This window comes from Anser anser (assembly GCF_964211835.1).
Source record: "Anser anser genome assembly, chromosome: 9".
NCBI classification, from domain to species: Eukaryota; Metazoa; Chordata; class Aves; order Anseriformes; family Anatidae; genus Anser; species Anser anser.
Genome location: NC_139729.1, coordinates 10,357,865 through 10,374,615, shown reverse-complemented (window position 1 = coordinate 10,374,615; position 16,751 = coordinate 10,357,865). Strand labels below are relative to the sequence as shown.

Below are 16,751 nucleotides of genomic sequence, written 5' to 3'. Positions count from 1 at the left end.
AGGGAGCAGAGCTGCGGGAGGTGTGGGGCAGACCCGATAGCAGGGAGCAGAGCTGTGGGAGGTGTGGGGCAGACCTGATAGCAGGGAGCAGAGCTGCGGGAGGTGTGGGGCAGACCCGTGCCAGGCCATGCACACAGGCTGGAAACTTGCCTGGGGCAGGGTAATTATGGGAGGCGGCAGTTTTTGTGCGGTTTGTGTGCACCGACTTGCTAAACAGTCTTGTGATTAGTATCTTATTTAAGAGGATTTTAGGACATGTGTTGTAGTTACTCCTAGTTTCTTGTAGAAATAGGGGAGAGGTTAGAAAAATGAACTCTGAAAAGGCTTTTTTATTTTCCTGGCTAAGGCTCTGCGTAGTCGCTTGTTGCTGCAGGTGTGCAATGTGTGTCCTGGCTGCCCACTGTGGTCCCAGGTCCAGCAGTCTGGATGACCGATGTGGCTGTCTCACATTGCATCCTTAATTTCTTTCCTAGGCCAGAAAACTCAGCTAGAGGTGAGATGTGGGCATGAAGAACTGCATGCACAGCTTGGATGTGGCAGCAGCTCGCCCGGACCTCACCTGGCCACCCCGCTGTGACTGGAAGGGTTTCGCAAAAGCTGCTGTGGACAGTGAAGGAACCTGGAGATGAAGGTAATGGCCATGTTTCTCTTCTCTTCCCTGTGCCTCTTTTTGCTTTTGCAGGCCTAGCAGCAAGAGCATGGCTGCTGTCAGCGTGATAAGGGCACGTACATACAAAGGCATTGCTGTCTGTAGAGGGGCTGTCTTGAGTTGCACGTGAAGTTGGGAGGGGTGTGAAGAGAACTGGGAGGGCTCTCTGCTCTTCTGCTTGCACCTCTCCTATACTTTTTGCAAAGCAAAAAATGTTTATTCTGCTTCTTGGTGGAGCTCTTGTAAATGTTGATACGTACTGGCTAAGCTCCAGAGATAAATGCCTAAGATGCAGTTGCATTCTGACTTGCATAAAACTAATATAAGATGTGTGCTGGGGCTCACTTTGGTTAGGGCTTTCCCCAGAAACCCTTTGGGGATATTGCTGGTGGTGCTGGGTTAGAGTAATTAGCTGGATGGGTTCACAGCCGACCTCTGCTCAACACGCCTGGAGATCTCCATGCTTTCACTGGTGGTGCCCCTACTTTTTTGCCCTCTCCATCTCTCTTCCCTGCTGACATGCTGTCCCTTATCACAGCACTGCAAGCATTCATTAGCTGTCTCCCTGGATGATTAGCTAGTCTGAAAGATCTGTGCTGCCTATGGAATATTCCTAGCGCTCTGTGCTTTAGTGTGGGGCCAGATTAGTCTAATAAATGTGTGAATGGGCTACCCTTCGGTGCACAGTTCAGTGCTTTGTCACGCTCCTCATTTAACACCACCTTCTCTGCACACGGGAGACCAACGGAAAGCAAACTCAGTAGGGGAGATTTTTAGAGGTGATTGCAAGTAGTGGTTTTGGACTTACGCCCATTTTCATGTGTGAAGAGGGTTTGAGAGGATTTCATTGTACAGTTGCTTTTTTTAATCCTTAACTTCCTGGCATCAGGAATGCCAGGCAGTGGTGGCCTCTGTCCCTTCCCCATTTCCTCCAGCGCTGGAAACATGGTAGTCTTCCCTCCTCTGCTTAAAACCTGAATCTTTAATATGGAAAATGCACCCCCCTCTCTTCCCTTCTGGCCAGGGAACACTTCCCAGTGTTGTATTACCTTTAGCATTGCAAACTGGAGAGCCCCAGCTGTGGCGGTGCGGCTCAGCAGCCCACCTGCCTGGGGGCTGAGGGCAGGGAGCAGCCGCTGCTGAAGTGTGTCAAGACCCAGGGGTACAGGACCCGGCCAGCACCAGCAGGAGTGGGAATGCGCTGCTGGAAACAGGTGAGTGGAAGAGAGGAGAGGCACGGCACGTTGCCTTGGACATCCTTGGCAGCTGTTTTTTTCCTGGGGAAAGAAGGAAACTGAGCCAGAGACGGCTTCTGGTGAGACAGGATTTCGGTGTAGAATAGAGGATCAAGCAGGTCAGCCATGGAGTGCTGCCTATGTAAAAACTTATTTATTTGTGTGTGTGTGGAAACAAGGGGTTTTGTTTCTGTTTTCTTGTTCTTTTATGAGAATACTCTGCTCACCAGGCAAAGAAGTGACTCATGGTGTGACCTTGGGCTTGCTGCTGAGACAGCAGGATCCTGGAGTGCTGTGTAACTTGCAGGAATGGGACTCATACTCCCTGGGAAGGTGTGGCAGCACGGAGCAGCTCTGTGTGCCCATGTGAAGTGTAAGTTTGCACCAGCGAGTGTTACTTTAGCCTCGGTTGGATGCCAGTCTTTAGGACAGCAGAAATCTAAGGCCAAGCTGACCTCTCAAGCACAACTTTTGCTTTTAATTCGGAGATATTCATTCTCTTAACTTACTTTGGTAGGACAAAGTCTTTATCTCCTTTTGAAGTGAGGAGAAGTCGGTCTGTTGGACAGTCACACCCAATCGCCTTTTACTAAATGAGGTTTTGCATGAGGCAGCCTGGTTAGGCCTGGCTTGTAGTATGGAAAGGTTGCTGGTGGAATTCCACCAAATGTATCAGCGATATATCTGGTCTGCAGTATCTTTACCTCTCAGTCTGCACAACCCCCTCGTCAGCAATTACACTGTGTTCAGTGCGTCAGTATCTGAAATGGAAAATGCCCATTTCTCTTTCCTCCTTCTGGCTCATTGGAAATGGGAAGTTAAAACAAAAGCACGCCTTACCCCTCTGCTCCCTGGGCCCCTTGCTGCCAGGACCCTGCTCCTCCAGGCAGCAGCTGGCGGGGAACAGAGCCCTGCATGCTGCTGGGAACCGTGTCCCCGTGGTACCTGGGGCCTGGGTGGCAGACAGGAGGAGCACAGCCACACACAAGGACGACCGGAGGCTCAGTGCGCTGCCTCTTCTTCCGCAGCAGTTCTGCAGCGTGGGTGTCCAGGCTGGTCGCGCACACTCAGCACTATCTTGGACCCGGTACTAAAATACAGTTTCCTCTAAAGGAGATGCGTAAACTATTATGCAAGATAACAGAGTAATTAGGTGTTGTGTAAGATAATGGAGTAATTAATTCTGAACACTTGATTCTGAAGCAGAGTGCCAGCCCATCTGGGTGGTTTTCCTTTAGGATGGCTCCACCGTTGCTATCGGTTTTGGGCAGCTTTCTGGATCGGGAGTTGGTCGTTTGTGCTTGTGGCTCTGGGTCTTCTGGTTCCAGCCTTCGTCTGCCTATTCAAGGCTTCTGCTGGCTTATGTTCACAAGGTCCATGCCACAGTCCCAGGCTTATTCACTTCTGTGTACATTGTTCTGGAGTCACTGGTGTTGGTTAACGCTATACAATACCAGGGTTTAAAAGAATGCTTGTATACATACCTATGTGTAAATATATCTGAGGGTTTTTATATTTGATTGTACAGGTGTGCGTGTGTGTATATATTTGTGTTCTTAATGACAAGTGGTTGTGAAGCTGTACATATGTAAGCAGGACGGTGCTCTTGGCTTGGGTTAGGGTTGTACACTGTTCCAGTCAAGGCAAGCGGGTGGCTTGCTCACCTTCCTTTCAGGTGTACAGATGCAGTTGCTGGAGCTACTTCTGTTGCCAGCTGCTGGTGCAGAGGATGACCAGCTCAGGCATTGCTTCTGATGGGAAGCTTCTGTAGGAGTCATACGTTGGCTCTGAAACTCACAGCATCTTGGTGAGCAGAGGACAGGAGCCCAGAACAGTCACTGCACGCTGGGGGGCTGGAGGGATGGGAGGAAAGATGACAAAAACAAACAAACAAAAACAGATAAGAGAAGGACTTTCAAAAAGGAAGGTTCATGGAGAGGAGGAGGAGCTGTGGAGATGGACGTGAGGATCCCACTGAGGCAGGAGGTGACTGCACACCACTTCACCCTGGGAAAGGCCATGGAAATTTGAGCATCCCCTTGTGCAGAGCCAGTGCCAAAAGGATAGTGAAGGGCCTTAGGAAAGGTTTCCCAGGAAGAAGAGGAGTGCTGGAGATGCAGGCACAGTAGGAAAGCTGCTGGTTCCACACAGGTTACGTATGGCAGAAGCAGCTGTGTGGTGGGAGCTCCTTCACCAGCACTGCACTGGTTTGGGGAGGGCCTCCCAACTGCTGTCAGGAGCAGCTCTGGCAGCTGTCGTGCATTCTCAGTCTCTTAAAAATAGCTCCCTTATAAACAGCGGCAGCCAGAGAAGTGGTTTCGTTAAGTGTAAACCACCAGCGCCTCTGTGCTTGTTGCTCGAGCAAGTGTTTGATCAGATTGTGCTGAATGCCGTACTTTAATCTGAAAACAGCAGAGCCCTCGCAGAGTCAAAGGGTTCAGGCGACCCAGCGCCTTGAGGTAAGCGTGTGGGGAACTCCGTCCAGCTTCCTTTCTCTTACCTACATCATCGCCTCTTTTGGCTGCAACCTGCAGAGATCTCCACGAGTCCTTCTCACCTCTTGCTCAGATAGTCTGCTGTGAGCGAGCCAGCTGAGAACAGATATGAAAATCCAGGAGCAGCTGTAGTCTGAAGAAAGCCAGCCTGGTCCGCCGAAGGTTGCTTTGCAGCTCATGTGTGTGAGTACTGCGTGGTCTCCAAGCAGACCCCCCCAGGGACGTGAGGTTTTGGAGCAGCTGAGGAAGGAGCACCACATTGTGTTGGCTTTGCCTGTTGTGCTGGTGTTTGGGAGCTCTGGTAGTTGGTGAGCTTTTAAAGCCCTCTCAGAAAGGGCATGCGAGGTTAGCCGCGAGTGTTCTCATTGCTGCAGCACGGGTGCTCCACCATGTTTGAGATCTACTACAGGTAAAGCCTTACAGAGGTGTAGGCTTTTTTAGAGGTGCAGCTTAGGCTTTATATGTGACCCAGGGTGAGAGGAATGTAAAAGCTGGAGCGGGCTTATCATCTTGATTCCTGTACTTTGTGGAAAAAAATGAAAATTATTGTTCTTAACAGACTTCAGAGAATATTCTTAAAACTATTGCTTTTGTTTCACTAGTGATTTCTATGTTTAGTACTTAAGGAGGAAGAATTTAGAGAAGATGACTTGTAGAAGTAATTTCACTTACTTACATAAAACTGCGGCCTCTATGCATGTTGGACAGCTTTCTGAAAAGCTTTTATTTCAGTTACATCAATTTCTTACTGCATCCTGAATGCATTATTTCCTAATTCAAAAATAGGAGGGGGATATAAGAACATAAATACGTGAGTGTATGTATTTGTAATACGTCCTGTTCAGGTGGACAAAAGGCTTGACACGAGCCAGCTGTGTGCACTTACAGCCCAGAAGGGCACCTGTGTCCTGGGCTGCATCAAAAGAGGAGTGACCAGCAGCTGGAGGGAGGGGATTGTCCCCCTCTGCTCTGCCCTGGTGAGGCCCCACCTGGAGCACTGCATCCAGGTTTGGGGTCCCCAGCACGAGAAGGGTGTGGACCTGTTAGAGCGGGTCCAGAGGAGGGCCACAAAGATGATCAAATGGCTGGAGCATCTCTCCCGTGAAGAAAGGCTGAGAGAGCTGGGGCTGTTCAGCCTACAGAAGAGAAGGCTCTGCGGTGACCTCGTTGCAACCTTTCAGTACTTAGACGGAACTTACAGAAAGGATGGAGAGGGACTCTTTACTCATGTAGATAATGATAGGACAAAGGGGAATGGTCTTAAACTAAAAGAAGATAGATTTAGATTAGAGATTAGGACGAAATTCTTCACTGTAAGGGTGGTGAGGCACTGGCACAGGTTGCCCAGAGAAGCTGTGGATGGCCCATCCCTGGAGGCGTCCAAGGCCATGTTGGATGGGGTCTTGGCCAACCTGATGTAGTGGGTGGCATCCCTGCCTATGGCAGGGGGGTTGGAACTGGGCGATCTTTGGGGTCCCTTCCAACTCAGGCCGTTCTGTGATTCTGTATCAGTGGAAGCAGAGGAAACTTAGCTGAATTGACCTCATTCTTGGAGAAGGAAAAAAAAAAAAAGACTACTGAAATGCAAATTAATAATCCCAAGATAGTTTGAGAGGACACTGCTAGGCTTTTTTCTGGCTCTTCTTTGCTCTCATATTGGAGTGATGCACCGCCTTCTAAATGAGAGGGGATGAACTAACTGGGATACCTGGGTTTTGGGATTCTCAGCCAGTTTTGCTGAGGGTCTGCTGCTGTGATTACCTGAGGATGGGAAAGACATCTGTGCACTTGCAGGGGAGTGGGATGATGAAGAGATGAACTCAAGTAAAAGATACGGCACAGGCAGATCTGTGCACCTGTATGTTCAGGTTATTATTGTGCTCGTGCCCAAACTACAGCAGACTGTGATTAGAGTCAACGTTTGGTTCTCCTCCCTGTGTTGAAAACCAGTCCTGCACCCAGAGATTTGCCAGGAGACCCCAGAATGGCCGCTACTGTGTACCTTCAGATCCCTTTGCAAGCTTGGACATGTTGTAGTAGAAGCCTGGATCCTGTTCTGAGGAACTGGAGGAGGGAAAATCATGGGAAGGAGAGGGGGGTACACCACTGGGGAGGATTCCCTTATCTGGAGGACTGAGGATAGTGGAGATGAAGAGTCACCTAGATCCAGCTCTCAAGGGACTGTGCTGGCATTCCCAAATAAATCAGGTCCTTTTTCTTTCACTCAGAGTTGTTGCTGGAGGGGAAGGGGCCGTCGTGCCTAGAAAGGTGCTTGGACTGCTCCCCGTGGGCCAGCTCGCAGTGCCTCTTAACCTGGGAGTTACATGACTGCTGGGCATGGAGGTTGCTCGTATGAGCAGCTGCGTTTAGCTCTCTAGGTCTGGTCCTGAATTCCTGCTTTTTCCATGCCTGGTGGCTGCCTGTCCTCAACAGGTAAATGGGGATACTGGTTGTCCCTTAAAACTGAGTAAAAGCAGACAGGTTTGTTTAAATAAAATAAATGAGTAACTTTAACCTAAAGCTTGATCTGGGCTAGATCAAAAGTCAGCCTTGTTTAAAGTTTTGTGAACTTTAAGCCCAGTGCTTTCCACTTCGGAGGTTAGGTCTGATGTTAAGCAACAAGAAGGACTTGCCATGTCTCAAATGAATCAGACAGGTGCTGGAGGTGGTGTGAGATCACCCTTCCAGGCTCTAGCACCGTGTGGGATGTTGCTGTGTGCAAGATGACAGCTGTGTGAAAACAGCAGTTCTTGCTTGAAAGCAGCCAGGCACAGTGTCAAACGCTGCAGACTTCCTGTGAGTCACCTGCCTGCTGCTGGCTGTAGTAGCCTGTCACATACCAGAGCTCAACTGGATTTTGCTTGCAGGTGAAGGAAATCTGAGTTCCTCATCTGCACATAAGCGTAGAAGTCTGTTTCAGAGATAGAGATAATTTTGGCACGTCTGCTTCTCTGTGCAGCCCATCTAGACATTTTGCTGCAAGAGATAACTGTATGTAGCGTAAGCTGCACGATCTAATCTAAGGGATGAGCTTTGCAGTATTCTGCACGTTCTCTGTGATTTGTGAAAGTTTGGTTCAGCTGAATGTTGAGCATTTGATGCTGACGTTCAGACTCTTTTCTTAAGGATGGTGGAAGCCTCAGTGATGCATTTTGGCCTCCTCTGTTTGGGTTATTGACATGCTTCTTTAAATAATTGCATGGATTTTGTGATTAGGGTTCCTGAATGAGTGATGCATCATGGATTGGATTCACACTGAGGTCCTGGGCATCTGCTGCAGTGTGCTCCTTTGGATCAGGAGTGCACCGCTGAAGTTCGTCTGCTGATCACCTCACGCTTGCTGTGCTCCCGTTCGTTTTGGGAAACAGTTTTGGATTAGGCGGGGCTCGAGTCAAGTGAAACCCAATGAGAAGATTTCCAGGAACAGTCTAACTCCCCACAGATACACCGGTTGCTTGGCTTACTGCAGTTCATGGCCGCAGGACACCAACAGGACTCACAAGGAACACCCTCTCCTACGCTCAGTGCCTCACAGGTGATGTTGTGAGCTTCCCTTCAGGATTCACTCAGCGAAGATGAAGTCAGTCTTGGCAGTGCTGTGAAATGGCTGATCTGAGGACAAAACTGACTGATGCTGCGAGATGTTAACACAGTATTGAAACAGAACCAATTTGTGATGTTATAAAAGGAAAAAATGCAGTACAGATAAGTGTGGCTTTCCCTTGGGGCACAAATTGTGAATTAATGCTGTTAGGTGTGTGCTCATCTTGGGGCAAACAACATTCAGGATCATCCAGCTGTTATGGCTAGGAAATTGCTCAGTTTTTAGCAGTTATGTTCATAAAGCATGGTGAGAGTGAGGAGCGAAGTGAGTGTTGTAACTAGTGATGGCAATGCTTGGTGCTTACTGCAGTCCGGGTTCCTTGCATTCCAGTTGAGATTGGCCTTTCCTGAAGCCACTTCTTCACAGAAGGAGTAGTCTGGCTTCTTCATGGCCAGGTGGCACCAAAGGGAAGGGAGGAGAGCTGCGTGCTCGTGCTGCCTGCTTCTAGGAGCTATGTCCTTGTTTAGCTGTGCTGGAGTCACGTTTTTGGCTACATCTTCCCTCAGTACCTCATCCCTCCTCCCAGCGAAGAGGGTGGGCACCTTCCATTTTTCTAGGAAGCTCAGTGAGTTTTAGGTCATAGAAGAGCTTGCAGCCTGCTGAAATGTGTTGTGCTAAAGCCAGTGCCAGAACCGATGCTGTGCAGAGGAGGTAAAATGGCTGCAGCCTCCTTTATCGCTTCAGGGAGCAACCTGTGTTTCTGTTGGATTTAGCTGTCTAAAACTCTTCCTTCATGCCTGCAAGCCACCACCTGGCTGTGATGAAAAACACATTTGTGCTGAGATTTGTTGGTTGTTTCGCTTTTGTTTCTGTTTGTTCAGCAGCCCCGGTCTCCGTTTCGTGCAGCTGGCTCGGCGACATGCCCCGCGCGCTCAGCCTGTCTCCGGCCAGTGGCTGCCACACCGCCTGCCCTCAGGGGCTGCTGCCCACTGCCTGGGTGGCTGCGTCTGTCCCCTGGGGCCATGCAGACCCCAGGAAGATGGGCTACTGCCAGGCAGGGCATGGGGAAGCAGGCTGACACCTGGCAGAGCTCGGGAACTGCTGCTGCTGGGGCGGTGACCAAGTCGTTCGTGTCCGCAGGCCCCATGGCGGCAGCTGTGGGGTGGCATGGGGCCTGGTGGAGGCTTGAGGCTTCTGTGAGTTTTCTGGGCTTCGTACCTCTTTTTTCTGCTAGGAGAAAGCAGGCTGATAACAGTTGGAGCAGGAGGTGTTATTAAATAGGCTTGAGAGACACTACAACAGTCTTTATCGCCCTTTTGGCCTCAGTAAACTTTAATTAAACATACTTCAGTATCACAAGGATAGTGTTTTTTTCCCTCCAGCAACTGTGTGAATCCTCCTTAATTAACGTACTGCACTTAGATCACTTTATACCCTGCCCACAAGCACAACGCTCCTTCGCTGGGATGCTGTCATGGTATATAAATGAGGAAATAAAAAGGGGAAATCTCCAGATAGGTGGTACCAGCGGGTGCGCTGCATGGCGCTCTGCTTGCCGCGCGGTGCCGGGCCCCACGTCCCGAGGAGGAGCGGTAATGGCACATAGGCCCGGGAGGCATCTGTGTGTTCCCGCAGAGCATTTGCGGTGCTGGATTCTACAGCTGGGGGCATGGCCACTGGTTTTTGGGTGGACGGTACCCTTGCGTGTGTCTGTTTGTTGGGGGGCGTTGAGGAAAGAAAACTGTGAGGAGATTTGAAGTGAAGCGTTCATCAGGGAAGTTTCAGTAATATTTTCTGTTCTTATAAATACGTAAGTGAAGCTTTGAGCAGGAGGAGTGTTTTAAGTTCCTTAAATGCCTTTAAACATATCTAGATGCCCAGATTTATGTTAAATGTTTATATTTCATGAGATTTATAAAATCGAGTCTCAATCAGGCAAGGTCACTTCCCTGGTGACTTTCCTATGGGCTTACTGAAGGTAGATACATTTTAAACAATGTACCAAGAGGTTTATTGACCACTTACCTGCTCAATAACTCAGACTTGATTTTAACAAACCCATCCGTGAAGTTTGCTTTTTTTGCACGTGGACCAGCTTTCTCTTCCAGGAGGTTGCATGTGCCGAGCAGACTGGGTGTCTGCTCTGCTTTGTGAAAAATGCGCAAAATGCTCAAGTATCACACTTGCAAGAAATGCTCAAGTGTTTATTAAATCTCACAAATACAGATTTAAAGCTGGGTCCATTACAATGCTATCAGCCTGTAATTTATTCTTGAAATAGTAGCTGGGGGTCAAAAACAAGGTAGAGCTGTGCTTGCTGTTGTTCACATCTGAAACCCAGATAGGCCATGAGCTCGCTGTGAGAGGACGTGACTCGCTGACGTGCCTTGGCAAAATGCATGTTTGCCATCTGCTACTAAAAATATTTTGGCTTCTGAGATCCTGGCTGCTGCTTCAACAGTGAACAATATTCAGGATGTTTTTGATATACAGATTCCTACATATCTGTTACGTGGGCTTCTCTCTTACAGCCTGACACTTAACCTGGACATGGGTTTCCCCAGTAGCTTGCACTTAGTGATAGCCGCTTGGTTGGGGCACTTTCAGCCCTCATGTAACCAGCTGGGCCTGCTGATACATGACTGTAAGAGGTATCAGTTTAGCTTGCTTAACACTGGCTAGGGAGAACAAAAGCAGGTGTTACGGGGCTATGGAAAAACATTTTACTATTGTAATGTGGTTTTCCCCTCTTTTGTTTTTGTCAGGGACAAAAGAATTAGTTGTCTGTAATTTTGATCTTCCTGTTTCTATTCCATTATTCAGGTTCCTTGCATGGGAAGGAACTATTTTGATTTTGAGAATTAATTGAAACTCTTGTTAAATAATTTCTTTTTACAAATTCTCTGAAAATTGCATGTTCTGATGGGCTGTAATGGGTGTCCATTCTAATATTGTTTGCTGTGGCTGCGGTGTGCCTTTTGTTCTCAGCACCTGATACTTTTTGGGGAATACTCTTGCCACCTTTATGTCTCTCTTACATTATAGAATAATGGGTTTCTTAGTGGAAAAAAAAAAAAAAGATTTATTTTAAACATTGCAAGAAATATTTTGCTTGCCATACAGGGGCTTCTGATTAGTGCTTACTGAAACCAGTGGCTTCAGAATCGCCATTTCATTTCTGTGCTCCAGTGAGGTTGGTGTGGCGGAGTGCTGTGGTGGGTGCTAGCTCTGTGCATGAAAAGAAGAACCAAAGCTGAGTATTGCTGCTGGGCCAAACTGACAGGCAGTGGATGTGCAGTTCTGCAAGTTTATTCCAATCTCTTAGTTGGCATTGAACTAGGTTCTTTTCTGAGCAAGTTGTAAAGAGTGATTGCATTGTCCTTGAAGAGATGGAAAGATATCATGCCCACCTGCAAAAGGCAGGCGTCACAGAAATATTATCCTGAGGGGCTCTGGCTGGCACAAAATGTGTTTATTGTCCTGGGGCCATGGAATACTGGTTAGGTGTCTTGGTGTGCGAAGATATTTGCAGAGGCAATAAGTGATGACCTGCCACATGCTGCTATTTTAACATAAAGAGTTGCTGCCCTCTCATTTTGAAAGATAAACACCCTGGAGAAACACATTACTGGAGAAGAGGGTAGAAAATGAGGAAGTAATTTGTTTGATCTGAAGTCATAATATGAAGTAAATAGTCCTAAATGAGTGCTCACACCCTAATTTTTATAGCTCAGGAATTTTTACTGTTGGCTCCAGTGTGGCAATCGTTATGATAAAGCTTAAAAAATAAATTTAAATAAGATAATTTAATTAGAATAAATTTAATTAATTAAAAATAATTTTTAGATGATGAAAACCTCACTAGTAAAGTCATGATACTAGTGGGACACAGGTATGAGAGAAGCGGTGCTTTTGGGAATCAGTACTATACATGCATGGTATAATGTTTTTTCTCTTTTGTTCTTCAGTTTGAACATGAAACAGGCAATTTTAGAAATTGAAAAGCTTGTTACCAGCAATGTTCTCCAGAACTCTTACTACAGAGTGAGGCTTTTCTGCTGGAGAAGTCTTAAATGGCAGTGCTGCTTGCAATAGACTTTCATGGGTATGTGCTCATCATGAGATGACTTCTGTTTTACACTGACCTCTGAAAACTTCCCCCCGCCTGCAGCGAGCATTGCCAGTACTTCCAGGTCCTTGGAAGTGATTCCCCATCAGGAGAGCGGGGGAGCTCTGGCAGTATGGCCCCCCATCTGAGCAGGGACATGCTGCCAGGGCACTGCTTCACCCGTGGGCACGTGGGCCCTGGGGCTGATACCAGAGCCTCCTGGGCTGATACTGACCCTGTGGCTGAGCCATTTCGAGTATTATTCTCCTACACACAGCAGGGCCAGGGACTGTTACTGCAGGTCCGGGGCAAAGGGTTGTGCTTGCGGCTTTGCAGAAGGAGAGGATAGGCTTTTTGGTGTTAACTGTTTTCCTAACAGCACGGGAATGAAAGTGGCAATGTGATGCACTTGTCAGAGCTGAAGATCCTCCCTCTGCACGTGCTGGGGTCCCAGAAGGGGGCAAGGGGACAGGACTGTCCCTTGTACTGTCACTAGCCATTACGTTGGCGTAGCCGTACTGTACAGCTGTGCTAACTCCTTCCTTCCTCTCTTGGTACTTCAGGACTGAAGACAGCCCCTGTACACACATGCTCTGGAAGCGTGATAGCAGCAGGGCTCCCATCTCCGGAAGCTGCACCCCAGTGCTGCAGGGCACACCGCTCCTGTTATGAGGAAAAAACCCCAAGGAACTGCTTAGAAGTAAGTCTTCTCTGTTCATCTAATTGAAATCCATGCAGCTGAATTAACAGGCCAGGCTACACTGAGTGTTAGAGAGATCTTCTGAAGCCCAGCTCTGCAGGGACAGACCTTTAGCTTTAATAAATGTGTTATTGGCTCTCACCTGATGTACTATGTCTGTGAAAAGTACAGTTTCTTCCACTGCAAAATGGCACAATCATAGTTTGTTTACAGCTATAAAGGTTCTTGATAATTCTTCCTTTTTTTTCTTTCTTTTTTTTTTTTTTCCCAGGACAGTAATAGGAATTTTTTTTTCCTCTTCAGTTTCCCTGGGAATGTCACTTTATTTTGAATGGAGGGATTCGTGCTCTGCAACTCTGTGTCTTCCCCCTTCAGGTATCCTCTTCTTTTTACACACTTCGATGTGAACTCATGCTGCTGGCCACTGCTCCTTCACAGGCTCCTTGCAGAGGCTGCTAGGTGGAGGGAAGGCACAGTACTGAGAATTTACAGAAAGTGAACACAAGCTGAAAGGTGTAGTTGCAGTGTAAAATATTCTCGTGGGGGGCAAGAAAACACTCAGAAAACCTCTCGCAAGAGCTGGGAAATAAAGTTTTACTGCTTTGTATTCAATTATGGTAGAGCTGTGGGTACAGATGGAAATAAGCCATGCATAAGTGAAAGAAATCTGGAAAGTTAAATGTTGTATGTTGAAGTATGAAATGGTTATCACATTATCCAAAAAAGGCTGAGGAACAACTAGTTAAAGTATAAGGTTTTTGCATGTACGTCAGAGGCAAGAAAACTGCTGGCGAATGATACCGGTATATAAATGGAGGTAGCAAAGAGAAGCATGGTAGGGCAGGTGATGTTCCCTGCTTGTCCCATCCCCAGAGGCCACACCTCTGGAACTGTCTTTTAAATTGAAGGTGTTATTTGACATGGCTGCTGAATACTTTGGAAACAACTTGTCTGCACCAGCAGTTCTAAGGAGCTGAAATGTGGAAATCCTGAGTTCCAGCAGCGTGGAGCCTGTTCACCTGGGTCCCTGGCCCAGAAAAATGGGAGGTAACAAACAGGATGCTATATTTCAAAGGGGCTGTGGTGAGATCCATTGCTTCAGACCAGTAAACAAATTCAAAAAAAAAAAAAAAGTTGGCAGCTCTAACATGTTCTTACATATTCAATGGAGAAGTCTCATCCTCCGTTTGCAGAAGATGATGTTTCAAATCTATTTGCCTCTTTCCTCTTTTTTCATTTTAAATTTGCAAGCCTGTAGAGAGGGAAGGGAACTTGAATTTTCAAGTTCCTGGTGAGATTGCTCACCGAGAGCCTCAGAAAAAACCTAAGCTGTTAAGGGATGAGAAAGTTCCTGTCCTGGATTAGTAACTGCTTGGTGGGTAGGAAGCCAAGTGGTCGGATTTCACAGCACCACAGGATTTGCTCCAAGATCTCCGCTGTTCAACAGCAATAAATGATCCGAAGAGAAGAGGAACAGCAAGGTTGTAAGCGCGGCTTGCTTTGTCCTCAGAGGACTGCTGAGACCAGAGGAAAAACCGGGAAGCTTCAGAGCGAGCTGGAGATCCCAGGTGACAGGGTAGTACAGTAGCAAGGGATGCCTGTGGTAGCAGAGGTGCAATAGATCTCCTTGGGTTTATTCTGTTCCTGCCCTCTCTGTGATGGGGACAGCTCTCGGAGTCAGTCCTGCTTGTAACATACTGTGAACTCCTCATGGATAGCGCAGAGCTTGGGGCTTAGAGACCAGCCATAAAGGAAACAGAAGCGGAGGGAGTTGTGGAAGGAGAAAAAAGCAGCCCGGCTGTGGGGCCACACGGCCTGAGCTGAGCGTGCCTGTCCCCTGGGCCTGTGCCCAAGGGCATCGGTGCCATGCAGGGGGTGCTGAGGGACGGGGGACGGCCAGAGGTATGGGGAGGCTGCTGTGCAAGGGGAGAGTGAGTCAGGCAGGGTGCAGCTTGGAAGAGCGCCGAGCGGAAAAAGGAGGGAGTTGAGAGGCACGTGGCCATGGATGAAGGCAGAAGGGGTGTTGGGGTGCAGTCGGGTTGGCTGCTCTGAGCCGGAGAGAGGAGGGGATGTCTCTGCAGAGAGCACCGCTGCAGGCTGCATCACCCCCGGCTGTTCTGCACGCAGGAGGGGGCTCAAGAAGCAGGCAAACAAATGTGCGGAGGGTGGGCGTTAGTACAGCCGACGATACAGCTGCAACCCTAAACATTTTTGGAAGCTGGGTGAGAAGTATATTCACGTGTTTGCCCATAGTTGCATGGTTTCCGTATATATCTGCTTCTGGTCACTGTAAAAAACAGGTGAGAGCTTGCCAGGCTTTTTGTCTTAACACAGTGAAGCCACCGTTATAAGCACTTCTAGGGTAGATCTGCTGTGGGTCTTGAAAATACGGATTGCCAGCTGTTCTTCTCTACCCGACTAAGGCAGCTGTTCTTTCCTACCACTCAGCAGACAAAACCACCATGACCTTGGCTGGTGGTCTGCATCAGGACAAGAGTGTCCAGGATGAGAGAGGAGGCAGCGTTCTGACACTTCAGATGTTAAGACCTGAGTTCAGTGAGGTACTTGAACATAAAGGTTAAATAAAAGAGTGCAGGTTATGATGTAATTCCCTGTCTGCCTTGAAGATGCAGCATTGTTTGTTTGCTCTCTGCAGAGGGCTAAAATTTAGCCCTCCAGAGCTGGCGGCATGCAGCTAGCCTGCCCGCTTGATAGCGGAGCTGATGCAGAGCGAGGCTCTGTCACCTCCAAAGCAGCACACTTGTGCAAACCACGCTGACACACAAGTGCTCACAAATGACTTACCTACAGGTCTCGGAGGAGAGCACCACTCGGGTGCTATCCTAGCCTGCCCAGAAAATAAGTCGTCTTCCCTCTTGGCAAAAAAGACTGTCAGCTTACAAATCAAAGCAGAGTAACTGTTTCCATTGCAGTTATCGAGGTGGGGTTGTGCTGTATGAAGTGCTGAATGTGAGTTTTCCATGTTCCTTTGTGTGGCCTGGGAAGAAGAGGTGCCGTGACTTGTTCAGCATCTTCTGCTGCAGGGCATCAGGAGGAGTGTCCCAGCAGGAACTTGCATTGAGCTTGGACTTCCTATATGATCGCTCGTCGAGATGAACTTGCTGCTCCTCTGGGTGATCCTAGCCATGGGAAACAAAAGCTGACAGTACTGATACATGCCTGCTGTGGCCTCTGTCTGGAAACCTGAAGTTTCCAGGAAGTCAGCCCCTCATCATGTGTAAAGAAGTAGAACAAATTCAGGGTGGGGGGCTGCGTGACGTGTTCAAAGGGCATCTTGGAGCTTCGCACTGAACTGAGACTAGACAGCTCTATTTTGGTGTTTCTGTTTCTCTATATATAGATTTTGAAAGCACCGCTGTGTACATTAGGGCTGCTCACAGAGCCCGGGGCAGGCTGGAGGCTGACTCAGTGGCGCAGTGGCTCATGCAGCACCCTGCCTCTGCCGCGCTGCCAGTCCCTGCCCGCACCCACACCGAAGCGCTGCAAGTCAGCCCCGTGCAGAGCAGGAAAGAGGGGGCGAAGCATCCTGCACGGACCACAACAGAAAAGGAGCTGCGAGCAGCGTGGGGAACCACTTGTAAGAGAGGCTGCAGTGAGGTTTTTCATCTCCTCCCTGCACACACGCTCTTTCCCTATTTGCTGGAGCTCTGCCTCCAAAATGCTGCTGACCAAAAAGACCTCAGCATGCCTTTCTAGCGCTTGCTTCTCAAGCAAATGAAAAACCAGATGGTCTGTCAAGGCAGGGGAAATTATTTCAATGAAAACTAGAATTACTTGTGCTTCTTGATTTATTTGCCTGTTTGTTTTATTTGTTTCATGGTTTATGAAGTGGGGGTAGAAGAATGCCTTTTAATTGTGGGCTGCACTGTGACAAGTCAGGATGGTTAATAGACTTAAAAGTAGTCAGCACTGGGATACATGAATAATTTAGGACCTAATCCTATGAACTGGAGCATTTGTAATTTAGCTTACAGGGTATTCTACTGACTCAGTGTTCCT

The 16,751-nt window shown here is 48.2% G+C and overlaps 1 protein-coding gene across 14 annotated transcripts in view; it reads left to right on the top strand.

Moving 5' to 3' along the window:
• The window catches only part of ST6GAL1 (ST6 beta-galactoside alpha-2,6-sialyltransferase 1), a 47,033-nt gene that overhangs the window by 14,954 nt on the left and 15,328 nt on the right, over positions 1-16,751 (top strand). For 3 of the 14 annotated variants that reach the window (XM_083849349.1, XM_083849346.1, XM_083849340.1), the window contains exons 2-4: positions 474-631; positions 12,595-12,731; positions 13,003-13,106. The gene's annotated coding sequence lies outside the window, so the exon portion shown is untranslated. Of the gene's footprint in view, positions 1-473; positions 632-4,318; positions 4,344-4,442; positions 4,563-11,891; positions 12,029-12,594; positions 12,732-13,002; positions 13,107-16,092; positions 16,330-16,751 lie in introns of those variants that run through there. The other 11 variants (XM_083849348.1, XM_083849347.1, XM_083849351.1 and 8 more) reach the window with 8 other exon arrangements.